This window comes from Scyliorhinus canicula, chromosome 1, assembly GCF_902713615.1.
Source record: "Scyliorhinus canicula chromosome 1, sScyCan1.1, whole genome shotgun sequence".
Taxonomy (NCBI): Eukaryota; Metazoa; Chordata; class Chondrichthyes; order Carcharhiniformes; family Scyliorhinidae; genus Scyliorhinus; species Scyliorhinus canicula.
In genome coordinates this window covers 193,972,608-193,993,809 of record NC_052146.1, presented here as the reverse complement: position 1 = coordinate 193,993,809, position 21,202 = coordinate 193,972,608, and the positions used below count along the sequence as shown (strand labels likewise).

The 21,202-nt window shown below is 47.3% G+C and overlaps 1 protein-coding gene and 1 non-coding gene across 5 annotated transcripts in view; both read right to left on the bottom strand.

Annotated features, from left to right (window-relative positions):
* esr1 (estrogen receptor 1) overlaps positions 1–21,202 on the bottom strand; it is a 447,574-nt gene that overhangs the window by 189,559 nt on the left and 236,813 nt on the right. The gene's annotated exons all lie outside the window — the stretch shown is intronic.
* Positions 3,011–3,169, bottom strand: LOC119978628. Its single transcript, XR_005463513.1, has one exon. It is a non-coding gene; the product is annotated as a U1 spliceosomal RNA (small nuclear RNA).

Sequence of the window (21,202 nt, the reverse complement as noted above, 5' to 3'; positions counted from 1 at the left end):
TGAATAATTGCAGCTCGCACAACACACAAGAAGGTTGACAACATCCAGAACAAAGCAGCATACTTGAATAGAACCCCATCCATCACCCTAACATTCACTTCCTCCACCATCAACGCTCAGTTAATAGCAGTGTGTACCTTCTTCAAAATGCACTACAGAAACTCACCAGGCACCTTCAACAGCACCTTCCAAAAACCGTGACCTCAACACCTCCAAGAACAAGGTCACCCCCACCGGCAGGTTCCCCTCTAAGCCACCCACCATCCTGACTTGGACCTATATCGCCGTTCCTTCACTTTTGCTTGGTCAAAAGTGATTGTTGAAATGGGGCATTCAGGTGTAAAAGATGAAAGATATGAGAAAGAATGGCTTGGTTATGAAACCTTTGAGTCAAAGGGTTGTGGGTTCAATTCCCAGTCCAGGGACTTTATTGAAACACGTGTGATAGGGCAACGCTTCAGCGTAGGATGGGGACAATGCTACATTGTCAAGTATTGAAGCCAGATCCTGCGTCACTGCTTGGTGAATATAAAAGATTGAGTTTGTACTCAAGAAGAGCGGGGAGTTCTCCTGATTATTATTATTCCCCTCAGCTGACAGTGCCAACCCACCCCTCTACTTCTCTCCTTACAGATGATTCTGGTTATACCTCTCATTTCTATTTCTGGATTTTGATACCACTTGGTACTTGGTGAGGTCTCCCTCCGAAGCCTCCCAACAGTGAATTTTCACACAGTCAGGGGTTAAATTAAATTTCAACAAAAATATTCAAAAATGAATCCTTAGCGGTCTTGGAGATACAGGTTTGTAGATGATTCTTTAGGTCCTTAATTGTTCTTTGCGGCAGGGGGAGGAGAAAGAGTTAGCAAAGGAAGCATGTTGAGGTGTATATGGTTGGAGCTGTTGGATCTTACTGTGCACCATCAGCTGACATGATTGGCTATGCAAGAAGTGTGAGTATACTGTCACAGTATTTCATTGCTTTGAGATACCCTGAAAATGCGGCATGATAAAGCGGTGCATAAATGAAGTGATATGTTCTTCAAATGCCTCTTACGTGATAGTGACATTACAGAACCAGAACTAGGGAGGAAATATTGAACCCCTATTAACAGATAAAAATTGATAACAAAACTCAATTTGTCACTGAAGGCCTCTCGATACTTCACTGCCGCCATGAAAACCAACTGAAGTGAAAACTACAGCTAAAGGTCAAGTGGCACCTCACAACTGATGTGACCTTGGACAAACCCGAACATAGTTTGTTTGGTATGCAGAGAATTCCGAAGGGAGAGCCCATAACTTAGGCTCAATGATGCGGAGCATCCAAACTATAATCGAAATCTGAGGGATTTTTTTTTTTCTCTTTCGCTAAAGTAGCTAAAAACCAGAACGCAATCATTTATCCCAAAGCAGTTGGTGCGAATCTTTGATCTCCAGCCAATGTTTAAAAGTTGCTCTCCGCTATACATCAAAAGGAAAACAAGAAGAATTATTCAAACAATTTTTGTCGGTTGCCCAAAATGACTTTAGCTGTGTGGGAGTTTCAGTGCACGGGATTGTTTGTAAATTGTTCTCAAGATCTTTTGCTCTGCATGAAAGGGGAACGGGAGGGTGGGGGGGGGGATAAACAGTTGCTTGTGCATAAGCAACTGAAACATAACGATTAAAACACAAGATCCTGAGGGGTATTGACAGGACGGATGTGGAGAGGATGTTTCCTCTTGTGGGACAATCTAGAACGGGGGGGGGGGGGGGGGGGGGGGGGGGGGTCACTGTTTAAAAATAAGGGGTCGCCCATTTAAGAGATTAGGAGAATTTATTTCTCTGAGGGTCCTAGGGCGGAATTCTCCACTCCCGGGAAAAATTGGGAGGGCCGTCGTGAACTCGGCCGAGTTTCACGACGGCCTCGGAGGCCGCTCCTCGCCCCCTATTCTCCCCTCCCGGCGGGGCTAGGAGCGGCGCTCTGTAACTCTCGGTCGCCGGGCGGCGCGCCGAGAGTGACGTCAGCCGCGCATGTGCAGGTTGGCCGGCTCCAACCCGCGCATGAGCGGCTGACGTCACGACGGCTGACAGCTCAAACCCGCGCATGCGCGGTGGCCGTCTTCCCCTCAGCCGCCCCGCAAGACGTGGCGGCTTGATCTTGCGGGGCGGCGGAGGGGAAATAGTGCGTCCGATTGAGACGCCGGCCCGACGATCGGTGGGCACCGATCACGGGCCTGTCCCCTCCCGAGCATAGTCATGGTGCTCATTCCCCACCAGGCCCCCTACAAGCCCCAAAACGGGCATCTCACAGCAATTTCACGACGGCAGCGACCAGGTGTGGCTGCCGCCGTCGTGAAACGGTCGCGAACGGCAGGCCGCTCGGCCCATCCGGGTCGGAGAATCGCCGGTCGCCGTGAAAAATGGGAGAATCGCAGGGGGCGCCAGGGGGTCGTGAAATTAGTCAGGGGGCCCTCCCGCGATTCTCCCACCCGGTGTGGGGAGCGGAGAATCGCACCCCTAGTCTCTGGAACTCCCGTTCTCAAAAGGCAGTGGACGCAGAGTATTTGAATATTTTTAAAGCAGAGCTACATAGATTCTTGATTTGGGAGGGGCGGGGGGGTTGCAGGAATGTGGGATCCATAGAATCCCTACAGTTCAAAAGGAGGCCATTCAGCCCATTGAGTCGAGTCTGCACCAACTCTCCGCAAGAGCACCCCACCTAGGCCCACTACCCCACCCCATCCCTGTAACCCCACCTTACCTACACATCTTTGGACACTAAGGGGCAATTTGGCATGGCCAACCCACCAAATCTGCACATTGTTGAACTGTGGGAGAAATGAAAATGAAAATGAAAATCGCTTATTGTCACAAGCAGGCTTCAAATGAAGTTACTGTGAAAAGCCCCTCGTCGCCAGATTCCGGCACCTGTTCTGGGAGGCCGGTACACGAATTGGACCGTGCTGCTGGCCTGCCTGGGTCTGCTTTAAAAGCCAGCTGTTTAGCCCAGTGTGCTAAACCAGCCCCAGTACTAGAACGCAGTACCCCATACTACAAATTTTGCAGTCGAGTATCTCGCATTTGGGGACATTGCAGACGTCAGCACACCTGAAGTGCAATGGTCTAGCCTCGTCCTGAGCGAACCACATTCTTGATCATGGTTTCACCCCTGCCAGGTAAGTATGGAAAACTGGAGTACCCGGAGGAAACCCACACAGACCCGGGAAGAACATGCAAACCCCACACAGATGGTCACCCAAGGCCGGAATCGAACCCGGGTCCCTGGTGCTGTGAGGCAGCAGTGCTAATCATTATCTTATTAACTATTAATTTATTCAATGGCAGAGCAGGCTCAAGGGGCTGAGTGGCCTACTCCTGGCTCCTAATTTGTATGTTTGAAACATGAATATAAGGAATGGGAATAATATTGGTATTTTCCTAATATTATGCAAAGAGGCTAGGCAATGCAGTGGACAGGTAAATTTCCTGGAGTGGGCCATCAGTTAGGGTACAACTGTGCGTCTGGGAATTTCCTGTAGCAGAATATCAATTGGGGCAATATGAAAACTAGCACACTTCCTGCACTTGGTGATTAGTTAGGATGACACAGCACAACATGAATGAAAGCTATCCTGAAACATTAACTCTGTTTCACTCTCCACGGATGCTCCAAACTTGCTGAGTGTGTTCCATTTTTATTTCTGATTTTCAGGGACTGCAGTGTTTTGCTCCTGTTTTACGTAAGCGAGTGTCCAGAGCCCAGAGCTTGCTTCTCTGTAGCTCATGCTATCTACATACTGTTCCATTCCATTCTCCCACGTATACTTCACCAACATGAAGGCACAACAGTGTGCGTGCCTCCATTACTCCTGGTGGTAACAAGTCCTTTATTCTTTCATGGGATGTGGGCATCGCTGGCAGGGCCAGCGCAGAGTGGCTTGCTAGGCTTTTTCAGAGGGCAGCTACACGAGTCAACCACATTGCTGTGCATCTGGAGTCACATGTAGGCCAGAGCAGCTAAGAACATGGAACATACAGTGCAGAAAGATGCCATTTGGCCCATCGAGTCTCCACCGACCTACTTAAACCCTTACTTCCACCCTATCCCCGTAACCCAATAACCCCTCCAAACCTTTTTTGGACACTAAAGTCCATTTAGCGTCGCCAATCCACACCTCCTACCCTAGAGGCTGGTTTAGCACAGTGGGCTAAATAGCTGGCTTGTAATGCAGAACAATGCCAGCAGTGTGGGTCAATTCCTGTACCGGTCTCCCCAAACAGGCGCCAGAATGTGGCGACTAGGGGCTTTTCATAGTAACTTAATTGAAGCCTACTTGTGACAATAAGCGATTATTGTTATTATTATTATCACCGTAATCCCATAACCCAGTAACCCCACCCAACCATTTTTGACACTAAGGGCAATTTATCATGGTCAATCCACCTAACCTGCATGTGATTGGACTGTGAGAGGAAACCAGAGCACCCGGAGGAAACCCACGCAGACACGGGGAGAACATGCAGACTCCGCACAGACAGTGACCCAAGCCGGGAATCGAACCTGGGACCTTGGCGATGTGAAGCGACAGTGCTATCCACTTGTGCTACCAGGTGGTCATTTGTGTACCAGGTGGGCTTTTACAACAATAAAAAATTAACAATTGTCTCACAGTTACCGAAACTAGCTTTCAATTCCAGGTTTATTAACTGATTTTAATTTCCACCAGCTGCCATGGTGGGATTTGAACCCATGTCCCCACCTGTGGCCTCTGCATTGCTAGCCCAGAAACATACCATAGAATTTACAGTGCAGAAGGAGGCCATTCGGCCATCGAGTCCGCACCGGCCCTTGGAAAGAGCACCCTACTTAAGCCCACACCTCCACCCTATCACCATAACCCCACCCAACCTTTTTTGACACAATTTATCATGGTCAATCCAGTTAACCTGCACATCTTTGGACTATGGGAGGAAACCGGAGCACCCGGAGGAAACCCACGCAGACACGGGGAGAACGTGCATACTTCACACAGACAGTGACCCAAGCCGGGAATCGAACTTGGGACCCTGGAGCTGTGAAGCAACAGTGCTAACCACTGTGCTACCGTGCTGCCCATCATCATCCACCATAGATTTTACATACATTCTCACTAATCTCTGAGCAAAGCCACTGCTTTTGAATTTATTTCTGGGTATATTTGGGACTTATATATATATTTATATTTACAAACCCTGGATTTGACGTCCCTCATAGTTGGAAAGGTTTTCTCTATGTCTACCTTATCGAAGCTCTTCATAAATTTTAAAGACCTTTATCAGGTCACCTCTCTTGACTTCTCTTTTCTGGAGAAAAGAGATCCAATCTGTTCAGGTTCCATAATAGTTTTACCTTCTCAGTTCTGGTCCCATCCTTGTAAATATTTTGCTCACCTTCTCTAGTGCCTCCTGTAGTATCTAGGACTGGCACAGAAAAGGTTAAAATGGGACTGGGTATTGCCCACGGTGTGATTTAAAGGAATACGTGGCCCGAGGCTAGAGGGCAATCTTGTACTGGACAGAGACGTGTGTAGAGAGAGCCAAGCATGAAGACAGCTCTGAGATTAGACCTGACATTGTATATATGTACATTGTTCAAGTAGTTAATAAACACTGTTCACTATGCAATATTTCAGAATCTCTTCCCGTGAGCAACCGGTGCACAACAACATCTGACATCATGTTGGCAGCTAACAGAACAACCCAGAACCCCTCAGAATCTGGAGAAGAATTTCAAAACCTGAAAGACTGAAAAAGCAGCATCCTGACCTGATGAAAAGCACCAGGAACGAAGGTGCAGAAGGAGATCGCCAGATAAAAGCTCCAAAGAAGAATTGGAAACAGAAATAAAACTCTGCCCCACAGCAGGTGATTCCATTGAGTCCTGTGGAAGTCCAGCTTCAATCGCCAAAGAGTTTTGCACAGTCAGAAGACCTACCAGGGATGAGCTAAAAAAAAATGTATGGAATGAGCTTAAAAAAAAGATTAAATTCTTAGCCAGAATGAGCTTTAAAGAGCTTTTATGTCGGTAGTAGTCAGAATCCCCGATTTAAACCACACTGCTACCAGCCTGAGTCCCACCTTGGCGCCTGATCCAATCAAGAAAAAAATAATTTAAAAATATTCAGAAGTTTAAAAAAATAGGAAAAGCCAAGAGTCAATGTTTTCATGATCTAAAAATACTAACAGTATGAGCTCTGGGAAAGACTCATAAAAAGATCTATCAAGGGAGTCACTGCTGAAAATTAAAAACACAGAAATCGTGACCGCCATTAATTTGGGAGCCCGCCAAAAACCGACAACACCGGAGACCTTGTTGAGATGAAGTATATGGAAGCACCATCTTGGATTCCGCGCAGTATTTAAAGCTGTGCACACTCTAAATTTTAAATAAGCATGGATCAAAAATCTATCTTTCCGGAATAGTTTGGACTCAGCAAAAGTTCAGACCAGTCACCAAACTGAGGATGCTGAAGATAAAAGATTCCTTAGATACATGATAGCTTCAGATCGAGACAAGAAGAAAGAAGCTGATCAGGTTAACACACACTTTATTCAATAGGTCCAGTATGAATTACAAACATACAAACAAGGTGCAGGGGCAGGCCATTCAGACCCTCGGGCCTACTACATCATTTAATAATATCATGGCTGATCTGTTAGTAATCTCAAATATGCATCCTGCCTATTCCCAATAATCTTTAACCACCCTTGCTTCCCAAGAATCTATCCACCTAGGCCTTAAAAGTATTCAGACTCTGCTTCCGCCACCTTCTCAGGATGAGAGTTCCAAAGGCTTATGATCTGCGGAGTGGATAAATGTTGTCTTATCTCCATTTTAAATGGATGACTCCTTATTTTTAAATAGTGACTCCTCGTTCTAGATTCTACCACAAGAGGAAACATCCTCTCCACATCCACCCTGCCAAGAGCCCCCAGGGTCTTATATGTTTCAATCAAGTCACCCCTTACTCTTTTAAATTCCAGCGGATAGAAGTCTAGCCTGTCCAGCCTTTCCTCATAACTTAATCTACCCATTCCAGGCATTAGTCTGGTAAACTTTCTCTGAACTGTTTCCAATGCATTTTAAGCCTTTCTTAAATAAAGAGACCAATATTGTACGCAATACTTCAGATGCAGTATCACCAATACCCTGTACAACTGAAGCATAATCTCCCTATTTTTGTATTCAATTCCCCTCACAATAAATTATTTTAGATTTCTTAATTCCATACTGTAGCTTCATACTAGCCTTCATGCATTCAGACACCCAGATCCTTCTAGACATAAGAGCTCTGACAACAATATAGTAGCTAGACAAAGAATCAATGAACCGTCATTAAGTTTCAAAATAATTTGACTTATTTTAATTTGAGTGGGAACAAGGGCCGGATTCTCCCCTACCCGGCGGGGCGGGGGATCCCGGCGTAGCGGAGTGGCGCCAACCACTCCGGCGTCGGGCCTCCCCAAAGGTGCGGAATTCTCCGGACCATTAGGGGCTAGGCCCACGCCGGAGTGATTTCCGCTCCGCCGGTGCGAATAGCCTTTGACGCCCGCCGCCCGGCATCGGGGCTGGCCGAAAGGCCTTCGCCGGTTCGCGCATGCGCCGGTGCGTCAGTGGCCGCTGACGTCACACCGGCGCATATGCAGTAGGGAGGGGTCTCTTCCGCCTCCGCCATGGTGCAGGCCGTGGTGGCGGCAGAAGAAAAAGAGTGCTCCCACGGCACTAGCCCGCCCGCCGATCGATGGGCTCTGATTGCGGGCCAGGTCACCGTGGGGGCACCCCACGGGGTCCGATCACCCCGCGCCCTCCCCAAGACCCCGGGGGCCCGCTCACGCCGCCAATCCCGCCGGCACCAGAGGTGCTCCAATTCTCGCCAGCGGGAAAGGCCTGTCAACGACGGGACTTTGGCCCATCGCAGGGCGAAGAATCGCTGTGGGGGGCACGCCAACCGGTGCGGGGGGCCCGCCGACTGGCGTGGCGTGATTCCCACCCCCGCCGAATCTCGGTGGGCACGCCGATCGGCGGGGCGTGATTCCCGCTCCCACCGATTCCCGGGTGGCGGAGAATTCCGGCCACGGCGGGGGCGGGATTTACACCGGTCCCGGGCGATTCCCCGACCCTGCGGGGGGTTGGAGAATTCCGCCAAGATTCTTGAATGAGCAAAGTTTAAAAACATGTCTAACAACGAGGAGAACCTGCTGACTCCTTCATTAATGAGCTTTACGGAATGGCTAAAGGATGTGACTATGGTGACCTGAAATCAGAGCTAATAAGAGACAGAATTGCTGTCAGGAGTGGCGGATGATGTACTCACAGACATGATTCCAGTTAATCTTTGAAAGGCTATTCAGATTGTCAGGCAATCCAAAATCTGTTAACAGCACAGATCCGTCTCAAGGAGCGAAAGCAAGCCATGGTGCAGAGCAACCCCCACTGTCCTGCTGTAAAACAGCAGAGAAGCCGGGACATGCCAGGCGGAACGCAGCAATACCCTAGCTGCCCACTAGTGGATGGGCGACCAAGCCAGCGCTGTGGGGCCAAGTGACTCCACAGTGGTGACCAATGTTCAGCAGTCAGAGTGTTCCAATTGCAGCCACACGGACAGATGCATATTGATCCAAAGACGATTCCCGAGGTTGAAGTACCACACCAAGAGGAAACATAATCATGCTCTGTAGGGTGTTGTGATCTATGGTTTCCCTGATCATGAAGATGCGCATAGAACATGAGTGTATGGTTGTAACATGTATTTATTCTTAACACGTGGGAAGGTAACCAACAAACCTATGTACAGACAATTCTATCTAAATTACTGTAGAGCTAAGGTGAGATGCGACTATCGTGTTGTCCGTCCTGCTACCAAGTGCCCGCATCTCGTCCGTCCCCCCATCTATATATACATATATGTATATATATGTGGCTCCATGTGTCTCTCGTTCCACCTACTGGCAGGAGGTCATAACTGTCACTACGTGTGTTGATCATCAGCTACATACATTGGTACTGTATATACAGTTATATACATTGGTGCAGCTATGTACAGATATGCATATGTGCATATCATCGCATGGGGACGAGGTGGAAGGTCAAGGATTTATGATCTGGAACATGGAACTTGGTTAATGGCCATCTCACAAACTTTAAACTGGACACGCGAGCCAATGCTACGGTCCTCTTGGACAAGGAGCCATGGCTGAGATACCTCTGGCTATGAACAACAGACGCACCATTCTCAGAACCCAATATGTGATTATAGGTATGATTCTGGAACCATTAATATATGGCGGTGTAATAACTTTGGTTCAGCAGCTAGGTATGAAACAACTAAAGTTTATTTACAACATACTATCTTTCAGAGTCTTGCAGCTTTGTGGCTGTCAGTCAGCGTCCAGAATCGATCTGAGGTAAACGCCCACACTTGCTAGGGTGAACCCCCCCCCCCCTCCCCCCACCATGGTCCCTTGACTGGTTATTTGGGACATATGACCCTATCGACCAATCACCCCTTAAAGGGGCCCGATTCCGCAACTGCCCCCTCTAAGTGCTTTTATGCATTGGTAACAGTTAAACTACACAGTCCCAATAAATTTAACATTTAACCCACTCAACCAGTCCATCATAGATTTGGTCTCTCTAGTGATTTCTGCTTTCTGCCAGAGCGGGTGCTTCTGCTGGGGTACTTTCTGCAGAACCGCTGCGCCTGGTACCTCCTCAGGTACTGGCAACTCAACCTCATCTTTTGCTGCAGTGACGGCAGGCTCTCCTGTCACAGGTTCACTCAGTACTTCACTACTCGGACAACCAACGTTTCCTACTGACAATATGGTTTCAGGCTGTAGTCCTGGCTGCTGGGACAACTCTTGTCCACGTAAGTGGTCCACATGTTTCCTGATAATCTTATCTTGTACATTCACTTCGTAAGACAGCAGTCCTGTCTTGGTGACAACAACCCGTGGAACCCAGCTTGGTCCACTTCCGAAATTTCTCATATACACCGGCTCATCTATTGCAAGTGACCTTGCTGCTTTTCCTGAATCGTGTTTTTTCTCCTGACTGCTCTGACTGGCCTCTGTGGTGATATGCCTACAGACCTGTGTTTTTCAAACTTTTTTTCCGGGAACCCATTTTTACCAACTAGCCGACCTTCGCGCCCCACACCGGCCGATTTTCAGGACCCACGCCGGCCGACCTTCGCGCCCCACACCGGCCGATTTTCATGACCCACGCCGGCCGACCTTCGTGACCCACGCTGGCCGTTCTTCACGACCCATGCCAGCCGGCCTTCGCGACCCACGCCGGTCGATCTTTGGGACCCACGCTGGCTGACCTTTGCGACACACCATTTTCTCTTACCTTTAAAGTGAGAGGTGAGCCTGCTTGGTCCTCACGATCACATTCCAATCAGGTTCACAGGAGGCGAGGTAAGACATAGTTAGCATCCAAGTTTCATCAGCAAACGAATCAGCCAGAGAGGACAATTACTCGAAGAGGAAAGCGTGGATTTTGTACCTCAGTTCGTAAACCCTGAGTAGCTCCCCTGTTGACTGATCTTTACAATAACTCTTCAAGTGGATGAAGTCCACCGTCATTGGGATTGACTGGTCACTGTTTCGATTTAATGCTTTAATGTAGTCTAAAAGGTCAGCAAAAAACATATAGCCACCCTTCAGCACACAGAGGGCGATGATGTGATGATTTCCCATGGCTTTCATTATATCCTTTGCCAAACGTTCAGATCTGTCCATGATTAAACCATGAGGAATATATACTCTCTCCAGATCATTTGAATAATGTTTAGGGATGCAAAACAGATCGAGGACATAGCCTTGTTCATCATCGGTAATCACCACACAGTCAGCCGCCGCCATGCCGCTATCGCACTTTGACCCCGGGTTCAGGTCCCAACACTCCCGGGCTGCATGCGCACTGATGAGCGGACACCGCATTGTTTTAGCTGGTCCTGGCCGCCATTGTTAAAAGCACTTTGAGAATGCCTACTATAGACAATATTGCATGTGTGCAGCAGTATGACCTCCCACCAGCGGGTGGCCATGTTTGCAGAAGTGTGACCTCCCACCAGCAGGTGGCGTCAGATATAAGTCAAGGCAGATCCGGAGATCCTCAGAAGGTTGCAAGACATACATCCTGTAGTAGAATGCGGCATTGTCTGGTATGCTGGAAGAAATCGAGTTATTCTGGTTTCCAGAGTCACACCTGACTGCTTTTTAAGACCGGCTTTGAACGTTTGGGCTGCTTGTTCAGCCAGTCCATTGGATGCTGGGTGGTATGGCGCAGTCCGGATATGCTTCCACCATTCGTGGAGGTGAAATTCTGAAATTCGGCACTCATTATCCGACACGGTGACTTCAGGTATCCCATGAGATGCAAAACACTGATGCAATTTCTCAACTGTGTACAAGCGATGTCGTACACGTCTATCCACTTTGAATGGGCATCTATCGGGAGCAAAAGCATCCTGCCCAGAAATGGCCCCACATAATCACTGTCGACACATACCAATGGCAGAGCAGACCAGGGTGCAAAGGGGTTTTAGCTGCAGCTTCTGTTGCAACTGGCACTGATTGCAGTGCTTCACTAACCTGTCAATGTAGGCATCTATGCCAGGCAACCAAATATAACTCCTGGCAAACATTGTCATTTGTGACACACCCGGATGGGCACTATGTAATTCAGGCTAGAGCAACTCTCGTCCTGGTACAGGGATGACTACTCTAGCTCCCCAAAGAATGATGCTGTCTTCACAACTTAATTTGTCTTTCCAAATACAATATGGCTTCATTTTTTCAGGCACTGGCTCTTTCGTCCATCCTCTTATCAATCTGCACTTAATTTTGGGCATTAGCGGGTCTTTGCTGGTCCAATTCTTGATTTGCTGCGCCAAAACTGGCAACAAGGGGTGGGGGGTTTTCTGAAATTGCTATCTGCATCCTCGGCTGGTGTTGGAGTGTATACGTGTATGCTCATAAAATCAATGCCCATGCGATTGGTGGAATAGCCCAGTGTTCCTTAAAAAGACCCAAAAGTGATATGTGGTCCGTGCAATGGTAAAATGCCTTCCATGGGCATACTGGTGGAACTTCTTTACTCCATACACGAAAGCCAATCCTTCTGAAATAATCTAAGAATTGTATTTTTCGGCTTATGAGAGGGTTTCGGACACATATCCTATCAGTCTTTCAGACCCATCATCCATTATATGAGGCAAAACTGCATCATAAGGGGAGACGGCACAGGTTAACACCAATTTTCTGGACAGGTTGAAGTGCACCAATAAACAAGATGAATGTAATAACTGCTTTACCTTGTTAAAAGCTTCTCTCTAAGAAAGGACAGCACGTTGGTACAGTGGTTAGCACTGCTGCCTCACACCGCTGAGGATTAAGGGGCAATTTAGCGTGACCAGTCTACCTACCCTGTACATCTTTTGGGTTGTGGGGGAAAAACCCACGCAAACACGGGGAGAATGTGCAAACTCCACATGGACAGTGACCCAGAGCCGGGATCGAACCTGGGACGTCGGCGCCATGAGGCAGCTGTGCTAACCACTGCGCCACCATGCTGTCCCAACATTTCTAAGAAGGACAAGCTCAGTTGTGTTTCTGGGGGCCGTGCCTCCTTTATTGCTCCAACCTTTTCTTCCATGGGGTGCAACCCATGTGCATTTACCCAGTAACACAGGTAAGCATCTTCATTGGCCTGAAAAGTACATTTCTCCTTCTTGAGGCAAACTCCAGCCTCTTGGAATATTCTTAGCACCCTCTTCCACGTTAGCTAGGTGCTCATATTCCGTCGATCCCCTCATCATCCAGGTATACTATTACACATGGCAATCCTTGCAACAAACTTTCCATCGTTCTCTGGTATATGGCACAAGCTGACAACACGCCGAGAGGCAGGCTGTCTACTGAAACAAATCCTTGTGTGGGTTAATTGTAACATAACTTCGGGAAGCTTTGTCCAACTCAAACTGCTGATGAGCATGGATCATGTCCAACTTCTTATAAGATTGGCCTTCGGCCAGCTCTGCATACAAATCTTCTATCTTTGTAATGGGGTCTAGCTTCAAAGCCTGATTCACTGTTAATCTGTAGTCCCCACAGATGTGAACGGTCTTGTCTGGTTTTAACACAGGGACTATGGGGACTGCCCATTCTGCAAACTGGACTGGCCAGATGATCCCCAGTTCTTCTAACCTTTTTAATTCTGTCTCCACATTGTCTAACAAGGCATAGGGCACAGGTCTTGCCCTGAAAAACCACGGGACTGCCTCTGGGTCTACATGGATCTTTGCCTGCCAGCCCTTAATTTTCCCTAACTCATCGCTAAATGCATCTTCGTACTTCTGTATTAATTCTAGCAGGCCTCCTATTAATTTGATAAAATTCTGTCCTATTTAATTTCTTTGATCCAGTCGCAGCCCAGTGGACTTGGTCCTCGGCCTCATACAACTATTGGTGGGAGTTGGGCAGATTGCTGCTGATATTTCACTGGTACAGTGATAGTACCCATGATCTTCATGGCCTCTCCCATATACATCGCCAATTTAGCTGATGTATTCCTTAAACCCAAAGGCAGAACGCCTTCTCGCAAGTGCCTGTACATGCGTTCCCCTATTACGATAGCAGATGCTCCCGTGTCTACTTCCATGTCTATAGGCGTGCAATAACAAAAAGCAGAACTCTGATGGGGGCTATCTTGCCCACTTTCACCTAATTCAGTGAACGAATACTCAAATTATTAAGAGGGAAATGTTCTGCACTGTGTACTTGCCTTTACTCAATGCCTTTTGCATTGAGCAGGTTTGGCTTGCTCTTACAAGGGCTTCAAATGCCCCTTCCTGGGGCATAAACAGCATTCTGCAACCTTAAATCTGGAGGTTTCAGGAGCGTGATTACCTTACAGCAGTAACATTCTGCCTCGAATCTTGGTGTTCCATTCACTCTCCTAAATCTTGGGCTCTGCTTGCTTCCTTTGCTTCCCATTTGAAACTAGCATCCTCACTTTTGATGCCACTGCTGACTAGAGCTTCCCGACCTAACTGATGAAACGCGCTATTATTTTGCATGCTCTAAAGCTCCTGTGCACCCTCCTACTGCTCTCAATCGCTAACGCTATCTCCAGCGCCTTTTTAAAATTGATATCCGTCTCCCTTAACAGTTTTCTTTGGATGGGCTCATTATTGAGTCCACAGTCTAAGCAATCTCTCAGCATATTATTCAGTGAGGCCCTGAAATCGCAGTGATCTGCGATTTTCCTTAGCTTCAAAATGTAGATTGCAATGGTCTCTCTTGGGGTTTTCCCTGTGGAATTGAACATCAGGATGACAGGTGGCTTTGGATGATAGTGTGACTTCACCAAATCCCCATTCTCCATGAATGAACTAGAATCGAGCACGTTCAGGGACTTACGGCTGCGGATTAGACTATAGGCCTGAGACCCACGCGCGTTTAAAAGAATTACTTTCTTCTTTGCCTCCTTCTCTATTACGTTGACCATCAAATATTTACCTAAATATTACATATACTGTCATATGAGAGTGCCTTGAAGAAATGGGTGTTGATAAATGGGTGTGTATATAAATATCTGTAGTGAGAGTACCTTTAAGAAATGGATGTTTATTACTGCAGTGATATCAGAGAGTGGGTGGAGCTGCGCTGTCTGTTAGCTTTTTACTTTCGCTTTAGGCTTTTTGCTCCAGGGTGAGTTTGGTTTCATTTTAGTTTTGGAGAAGCCTCAATCACAGCAGGATGTGTGTGAATCTCTGCAAGCTAATGCCCCATTTGCTGACTTCAACGTGGTAACTGTTCTCAGTAGTGAAGTTAAACCTGAGGTGCCTCTGTTAAAGGTTTTGTTTTTAAGTCTTATGGATGTCAAAAGGAAAGCGTAAAGGATTACTTAGTGTTGTAGTCTTTGGGGGTTGTATTTGAATTAATGGTTGCTAAGAGTTCATTGTATGTTTTAAAAAGGTTAACTTGAGTTTACAGAATAAACATTATTTTACTTTAAAAAATACTTTTCCATTTCTGCTGTACCACACCTGCAGAGTGGGCTGTGTGGTCCCCATACCACAATCTATCAAAAGTTGTGGGTCAGGTGAACTCCATGATACACTTTGGGGTTCTCTAAACCCTGGCCCATAACAAATTGGGGGCTTGATGGGATAAAAGTCGATCTATTGGACTTACTTAGTGAACTTAAAGACAGTGAGGGGTGAGCATATTGTGGGGTTTTTTTTGGGTGTGATATTTTAGTTTAAGTAGGGAGTGTGTTGTGACCAATGGTTCTTTCAGAGGTTCTGAAGTTTTTGGGGGTGGAGACGGTCACACGCAGTAATTTACGGACAGAGACTAAAAGCAGACTGTTGGATTTGGCAAAAACATTGCAGTTACCATTACCTGACAAAATGCGAAAAGATGAGGTAATTATGGCGGTGGCTAAGCATTTAAAGTTGCCTGAGATACAGTTTGACTCATTGAAAATGGCAAAAATTCAGTTACAAATTAAACAAATGGAACACGAGAAAGAATTAAAGCAGCTTGAATACGAAAGAGATAGAGAGGAAAAAGAAGAGAGAGAGGAAAAAGAAAGAGAAAGGGAGATACAGATCAGGGAAAAAGATAAAGAGAGAGAGTTTGAAATTCAGAAAATGGCCATGAAACCAATTGATGCGAAAATACTGTTGGACGTCCTCATGAGAATCAACTTCACTGGAGTATCTGGAGATATCATCTCTTTTGACAAGAATGGAGATTCGCTCGGAAGGTATGAAATCGTGAATTTTAAAACCCTGGAAAAAGAATCTCTGCAAGTTTATGAATGTCCATTTGCTGAATTCAACGTGGTAACTGTTCTCAGTAGTGAAGTTAAACCTGAGGTGCCTCTGTTAAAGGTTTTGTTTTAAAGTCGTATGGATGTTAAAAGGAAAGCGTAAAGGATTACTTAGTGTTGTAGTCTTTGGGGGTTGTATTTGAATTAATGATTGCTGAGATGTTCACTGTATGTTTTAAAAAGGTTAACTTGAGCTCATAGAATAAACATTATTTTGCTTTAAAAAATACTTTTCCATTTCTGCTGTACCACACCTGTAGAGTGGGCCGTGCGCTCCCCATATCACAATCTATTAAAAGTTGTTGGTCAGGTGAACTCCATGATACACTTTGGGGTTCTCTAAACCCTGGTCCATAACAATACTGTGTCCAAACCTCAATGGCGGCATCCAGGGAATCTAATTGACTGAATAGAGGCATTTTTCCTGAGCACACTTCTGTTATACAACCTGACTTTGACCTCAGGTGTTCTGTACTCACAGGCTTGTGACCATACGTCCTCTGCTTTATCCTCATCGCCAATGTAATAACTTTGGCTCACCAGCTAGTTATGAAACAACTAATGGTTATTGACAACATACTGGGCAGGAATCTCTGCTTGGGAGATTATGTTCTCCTGCCGGAGATGAATTGCCTCTGAACTGCTTTTGCACTGGGAGCGATGGCCAGAGGCGATTTACTATCCCTTTATGCATGACGGGGATTTCAAGGGATTGCTTGCGAATCTTGCTTATGGACCACTATTTTGAGCGGGCAGCCCGATAGCGAGGTCCGGCGGCTGGCGTCCCTCCCCCTGCAATGTAAATCTTGCCCACACCAGAGTAATTGTTGGGTCACCCCACCCCCAAAACAGTACATACGCATGAGAGTGTCTAGGCCCCTCACCAGAGACCCCATAACTGAGACCCCCGCAAGAGCCCCCAATAACAGAGACCCTCCACCCATAACAAAGATCCCCAGGAAGCTAAAGTGCAGTCCAGTCAGAAACAGTACAAAGAAAATCACTGCTTAAAACTCAGCGGCAGCTGTAAATTCCTAGAAAGCGAAATCACAACCCAAGGGTTTAAACCGCCCCCCCCCCCCCCACTCAGATCTTTTTTTAAATTTAGAGTACCCAATTCATTTTTTCCAATTAAGGGGCAATTTAGCGTGTTCAATCCACCTACCCTGCACATCTTTGGGTTGTGGGGACAAAGCCCACGCAGACACGGGGAGAATGTGGAAACATGACATGGACAGTGACCCAGAGCCGGGATCGAACCTGAGGCCTCGGCGCCGTGAGACTGCAGTGCTACCGCTGCGCCACCATGCTGCCCCTCTTTTTCACTTCAGAGCAGAGATGCCTGTGTTGCCCTGAACCTGCTTAAAATGGCAGACAATGTCAAAACAACTTCTGTTTTTTTAAAAATTCATTTTTATGGGATGTGGGCATTGCTGCTTCGGCCAGGATTTATTTTCCACTCATAGTTGCCCTTCAGAAGACGGTGGTGAGCTGCCTTTTATTGAATTTTGCATTTGTACACGATACAGAAGGTGATTGAAATGGTTATTATTTACAATTTACATGTTTTTTTTCTTAGGCACTCCCAGTACTCCCCCCTTGCTCCCCCCCCCCCCCCCCCCCCCCCCCCCCCCCCCATTTCTGTTGTTCGGGCTCTGTATTAACCCCTTTCTTCCACCGTAGATGTTATAGTCTGGCTTTCATCTTGTTTTGTTGTTGTCCCTCTGGCTTTGGAGGGAGGAGGCCCTTTCGCCCCCCTCTTCGTGCTCTCCCTATGTACACTCCTGGTATTTCCCTGGGTTCCCCCCTTGCTGACTCCCCCCCTGCTCTGTGTGGTCCTGTTGACTCCTATTGGTCCCTCGGCCCACCCTTCCTTCCTATCCGTTGTTGGAACTTGGAACAGGCTGACGAATGGCCCCCACGCTTTGTGGAAGCTCTCGTCTAACCCTCGGATGGTGCACTTGATCTTCTCCAAGTGGTGAAATTCCGACAGGTCTGCGAGCCAGTCTGCAGCTGTGGGTGGCGCTGCTGATCACCAGCCAAGCAGGATTTTCCGGTGGGCAATTGAGGAAGCAAACGCACGGTCGTTGGCCCTCATCCCAATATGTAGTTCTGGCTGGTCCGATATCCCGAAGACTGCCACTCTCAGGCACGGCTCCACCCTCACCCACACAACCTTGCACATGGCCTCGGAGAAGGCTGTCCAGAACCCAGCAAGTCTGGGACGGGCCCAGAACATGTGGGCGTGGTTGGTTGGACTACCCTGGCACCGTTCACTCTTGTCCTCCACCTCCGGGAAGAACCTGTTCGTCCAGGTTCTGGTTAGGTGCGCTCTGTGTACCACTTTAAACCGTGTGAGGCTTAGCCTTGAATAGGAGGAGGTGGAGTTGGCCCTTCTTAGTGCTTAGCTCCACCCTACTTCCGTTCCATGTTCGTCCTCCCATTTCTGTCTTGCTCCGTCTAGCGGTGTTCTCGTCCTTTCTAAAAGCTGTTCATACATGTCCCCCACAGTTTCTTTTCTCCATACTGTCCATGTCCATCAGTTTCTCCAGCACTGTGTCTCTCGGGGCCCTAGGGTACCTTGTCGTCTCCTTGAGGAGAAAGTATTTGATTTGTAAATGTCGGAGCTCCTGTCCGTTGGTAGCTCCAGTCTCCCCTTTCAGTTTGTCCAAGTTTGTAAGTCTGTCCCCCATGTAGAAGTCCCTAATCGCTAGCATCCGCTTGTCCTGTCTCCACTTCTTAAAGGTGACATCTAGCAAGGCTGGTAGGAATTTGTGGTTACTGCTGATAGGGGCCATGGTGGACATCATGGCTAAGCCGAAGTGTTGTCTCATCTGGTTCCAAGTTTTTAACGTTGCCCCCACCACTGGGCTGGAACCCATACAAAGACCATAATCATTTTGTTCATTCTTTGGAAAAAAACCTTCGGATATAAACAGGAAGAGGAACCTGGGCAGTACGTTTACCTTGATATTCTGGACATTTCCTGCCAGGGAAAGCGGGAGTTCATTCCATCTCTGTAGGTCCTTTTTAACTTCCTCCACCAGACTGGTCAGATTCCACTTGTGGATCCGTATCCAGTCGTGGGCTATCTGGATCCCCAGCCAGCCCAATGTTTGGGGGGCTAGTTTGAATGATAGGCCTTCCTGCTCCATCCCTCCCCGATTCTGGTTCACCAGGAATACCTCAGTCTTGCCCAGGTTGAGCTTGTAGCCCGAGAAGGCCCCAAACTCTTTCAGGAGCTTTATGATTACCTTCAAGCGATCTGTGTGTCCGAGATGTAGAGGAGCACGTCATCCACATCGAGTGACACTCTGCTCTCTGCCTCCTCTTCGGATATCCCTCCAAACTCTCGCTTCTCACAGGGTGCTCGCCAGGGGTTCAATTGCCAGGGCGAATTGGAACAGGGTCAGCGGGCGCCCCTGCCTGGTGCCTCTGTGCAACTGGAAGTATTCAGAGCTGGTGGTGTTGGTCCAACCTCTCGCCTTGGGGGCGTTGTACAGGAGTCTCACCCACGAGGTGAACCCAGTCCTTAGCGCAAACCGTTCCACTATCAGGTACTTCCACTCAACTCTGTCAAAGGCCTTTTCTGTGTCCAGGGAGACGTTCACCTCTGGTATTCTCTCCCCGGATGGGGTCAGTAACACAGTCAGCAGCCGTCTGATGTTTGCAGTTAACTGTCTACCCTTGATAAAGTCCGTCTAGCCCTCTGCGAACATCTCCGGCACACAGTTCACCAATCTCTTGACCAGGACATTTTTTTTTTTTGTAAATAAATTTAGAATACCCAATTATTTTTTTCCAATTAAGGAGCAATTTGGCATGGTCAATCCATCTATCCTGCACATCTTTTAGGTTGTGGTGTCCCCGGACACGGGGAGAATGTGCAAACTCCACACGATGTTGACCCAGGGCCGGGATTTAAACCCAGGTCCTCAGCGCCGCAGACCCAGTGCTAACCACTGCGCCACCATGCTGACCTTCTTGGCATTTGCACATATTTTTGCATCTACGCTAAGCAGTGAAATGGGTCCATATGATCAATATTCCGTCGGGTCTTTGTATTTTTGGGGTATCAGCAATATGGTGGCATGTATTGGCGTAGGAGGCAAAGTACCCCTTGCTAGCAAGTCTGCGAACATCTCCCTTAGGTGTGGGGTAAGCGTAGTATGAATTTTTATAGAAGTTCACCAGGAACCCATCGTGTCCTGGTGTTTTCCCCACCTGCATGGAGTTGATAATCTTCATGACATCACCCAGTCCTATTGGTGCTTCCCACCCCCTCTGACTATCATCCCCACGATTGGCATGTCCAGTCCGTCGGGAAACTGCTTCAACCCCGCGTCCCTATCGGGGGGCTTGGAGGTGTACAGTCCTTGGTAGAAGGCCTCAAATGCTTGGTTAACCTTTTGTGGTTCAGCTACCAGTCAGCCTCTGCTGTCTTTACTTGGGCTATCTCCCTCGTGGCTGCTTGCTTTCTCAGCTGGTGAGTTAACAGGCGGCTAACCTTCTCTCAGTGTTCATAAACGGTCCCCCAGGTATGGAGGAGTTGGTGCACTGTCTTCCTGGGAGAGGGAGTGAGTGGTAGTAGAAGTAATGTAAATATTGTTTGGTAAGTGACCCAATTCTAAAGGGCAGTCTTGTACTGGACAGAGACATGTGTAGAGGCAAGCATGGACAAAGTTCCTACTTTAGACCTTATATATGTATGTAGTAACAATTAGTTAACAAACTCTTACTGTTGAACTGTACAAGGATCAGAACTTCTTCAGGACACCTACAACAACTCTGTATCCTTTCTGATTTCTAGAGACCAGAATTGGGCACAGTATTCTGTGCAACACTGTGAATGCTACAAATTCTGCACTGGGATATGTATATAACCTCAATCAATAATTAGGATTTTAATTTGATGGATCAGATTTAGGTTGCAGTAAATACTTGTAGGTGCACGTACTGAAACACTTGAGTACGCAATGCAACAATCTAATTTTGAAGAGTAGCTCACTGCGTTCTCATTAGCTGCATCGTTGATTTTTTTAATGATTCTTGTGCCAATTAAACTTTGCTCCCAAAAGTGCAGATTTATAATCAGTGTGAAAGCTGAATGTACTACTTGCTGGTTGGACATGTGTAACTTTGCTTGCAAGTCTTCTCTTGCTGATATATCCAGAAACGTTCAAATCTTTTTTAAAAATAAATTTATAGTATCCGATTCTTTTTTTTTCAATTAAGGGGCAATTTAGCGTGGCCAGTTCACCTCGCCTGCACATCATTGGGTTGTGGGGGTGAAACCCACGCAGACCCGGGGAGGATGTGCAAACTCCA